Raw genomic sequence first — 3396 nt, 5'->3', positions numbered from 1 at the left:
GAGTTAAAATTGGCATGTAACAAAGGTAATGCCACTGTGGTTATGGGGGATTTCAATATGTAGGTAGACTGGGAAAATCAGGTTGGTTCTGGACCCCAGGAAAGGGAGTTTGTAGAGTGCCTCTGAGATGGATTCTTAGAGCAGCGTGTACTAGAGCCTGCCAGAGAGAAGGCAATTCTGGATATAGTGTTGTCCAATGAACCAGATTTAACAAGGGAACTCAAGGTAAAGGAACCGCTTGGAGGTAGTGACCATAATATGATTAGTTTTAATCTGCAATGTGAGAGGGTGAAGGCTAAACCAGGAATGGCAGTATTGCAGTTGAACAAAGGGGACTATGACGGCATGAGAGAGGAGCTGGCCAAGATCAAATGGAAAAGGATCCTAGCAGGAATGACGGTGGAACAGCAATGGCAGGGATTTCTGGGCATAATCCAGAAGATGCAGGATCATTTCATTCCAAAGAGAAAGAAAGATTCTAAGGGGAGTAAGAGACAACCGTGGCTGACAAGGGAAGTTAGAGATGGAGTGAAACTAATAGAAAAGATGTATAACATAGCAAAGAGTAGCAGGAAACAAGATGGCGGCGCCGTAACGGCTGCAGTTCGCTGGCAGTCTGTTTGTCCTTTTTCCTTTTTTTGTCTATGTGTTGGATGTGTGTGGTGGTTTGTTTTTGGCTGTGTATGTGTGGGGGGGTGGGGTGGGGTTGGGGGAAACCTTTCTCTTTTTAGGTCTCTTCCTCGGGGTGTGGCTCGGCCGCGGGGCCTTCCATCGGCCGGCGCGGCTCAGCCGTGAGACTTTCCATCGCCCGGTACGGCCGTAGGACTTACCATCGCCGGTGCGGCTCGGCCGCGGGACTTTCCAGCGCCCGGTGCGGCTTGGCCGTGAGACTTTCCAGTGCCTGGTGCGGCTCGGCCGCGGGACTTTCCATCGCCGGTGCGGCTCGGCCGCGGGGCCTTCCATCGCCCGGTGCGGCTCGGCCGCGGGACTTTCCAGTGCCCGGTGCGGCTCGACCGCGGGACTTACCAGCGCCCGGTGCGGCTCGGCCACGGGACCTTCCATCTCCTTGCGGGGGCTGCGCGGGTCGGTTGCCTCGGCAGGGGTCGAGCTGTCTGTCCGTGGGAGGGGCATGGGGGAAGTTTTTTGCCTTCCATCACAGTGAGGGGGTGTTTGGAGGAGTCACTGTGATGGATGTTTGTGTTGGGGTTGTGTGTCTTCTGTTTTTTGTTTTTTTTGCTCTGTGCTGTTGTGACTGCTGGCAAATGATTTTCGTTCAGTTCGAATGACAATAAAGGTATTCTGTATGAACCATAGGATTGGACAATTTTCAAAGGAAAACAGAAGGTAGCAAAAAGGGCAATATGGGCTGAAAATATGAGGTACGACGCGAAGCTGGCCAAGAATATAAAGGACAGTAAAAGCTTCTTTCAGTATGTTAAGAGAAAAAGATTAGTAAAGACAAATGTGGGTCCCTTGAAGGCAGAAATGGGTGAAATTATTATGGGTAACAAGGAAATGGCGGAAGAGTTGAACAGGTACTTTGGATCTGTCTTTACTAAGAAAGACACAATCTCCCAGATGTACTAGAGGACTGAGGATCTAGGGAGACAGAGGAGCTGATAGAAATTTGCATTAGGCGAGAAATAGCATTGGGTAGACTGATGGGACTGAAGGCAGATAAATCCCCAGGGCCTGATGGTCTGCATCCCAGGGTACTCAAGGAGGTAGCTCTAGAAATTGTGGATGCATTGGTGATCATTATCCAATGTTCAATAGATTCAGGATCAGTTCCTGTGGATTGGAGGGTAACTAATGTTATCCCACTTTTCAAGAAAGGAGCAAGAGAGAAAACAGGGACCAGTTAGCCTGACATCAGTGATGGGGAAGATGCTGGAGTCAATTATTAAAGAGGTAATAACGGCGCATTTGGATAGCAGTAAAAGGATTGGTCCAAGTCAGCATGGATTTATGAAGGGGAAATCCTGCTTGACTAATCTTCTGGAATTTTTTGAGGATGTGACAAGTAAAATGGATGAAGGAGAGCCAGTGGATGTAGTGTATCTAGACTTTCAGAAAGCCTTTGATAAGGTCCCACACGGGAGGTTGGTGAGCAAAATTAGAGCACATGGTATTGGGGGTAGGGTATTGACATCAATAGAGAATTGGTTGGCAGACAGGAAGCAAAAAGTAGGAATAAACGGGTCCTTTTAAGAATGGCAGGCAGTGGTGAGTGGAGTGACGCAAGGCATGGTGCTGGGGCCGCAACTATTTACATATATATATTAATGATTTGAATGATGGAATTAGAAGTAACACTAGCAAGTTTGCAGATGACACAAAGCTGGGTGGCAGTGTGAACTTCGAAGAGGATGTTAGGAGGTTGCAGGGTGACTTGGACAGGTTGAGTGAGTGGGCAGATGCATGGCAGATGCAATTTTATGTAGATAAATGTGAGGTTATCCACTTTGGTGGCAAAAACAAAGAGACAGATTATTAACTCAATGGTTTCAGATTAGGTAAAGGGGAAGTGCAACGAGACCTTGGTGTTCTTGTACACCAGTCACTGAAAGTAAGCGTGCAGGTACAGCAGGCAGTGCAGAAAGCTAATGGCATGTTGGCCTTCATAATGAGAGGATTTGAGTATAGGAGCAAGGAGGTCCTTCTGCAGTAGTATAGGGCCCTGGTGAGACCACATCTGGAGTATTATGTGCAGTTTTGGTCTCCTAATTTGAGGAAGGACGTCCTTGCTATTGAGGCAGGCAGCGTAGGTTCACGAGATTAATACCTGGGATTGGGTGACTGTCATATGAGGAAAGATTGGAAAGACTGGGGTTGTATTCACTGGAGTTTAGAAGGATGAGAGGGGATCTTATAGAGCCGTATAAAATTATAAAATGACTGGACAAGCTAGATGCAGGAAAAATGTTCCCAATATTGGGGGAGTCCAGGACCAGGGGCCACAGTCTAAGAATAAAGGGGAGGCCATTTAAAACTGAGGTGAGAAGAAACTTTTTCACCCAGAGAGTTGTGAATTTATGGCACAAAAGGCAGTGGAGGCCAATTCACTGGATGAATTTAAAAGAGAGTTAGATAGAGCTCTCGGGGTATGGGGAGAAGACAGGCACAGGTTACTGATTGTGGATGATCAGCCATGATCACAATGAAGGGCCAAATGGCCTCCTCCTGCACCTATTTTCTAAAAAAAACTTATTTATATGCACTAAATAGATCAAGCATAAATTGAAAAGATCGTAAACATAAAGGCTACTGTGCAGTGGGAGAAGTTATGTTAAAAGCCAATGACAGTTTGGGGTTTTAATGTGCATTCAATGTTTGAGTTCAAACAGCTGTTTCTGCTTTCATGCACTCTAAATAAAAAAGACAATTTATTCCATG

This window comes from Rhinoraja longicauda, chromosome 1 (assembly GCF_053455715.1).
Source record: "Rhinoraja longicauda isolate Sanriku21f chromosome 1, sRhiLon1.1, whole genome shotgun sequence".
NCBI classification, from domain to species: domain Eukaryota; kingdom Metazoa; phylum Chordata; class Chondrichthyes; order Rajiformes; family Arhynchobatidae; genus Rhinoraja; species Rhinoraja longicauda.
Note: the sequence above shows the minus strand (reverse complement) of the source record.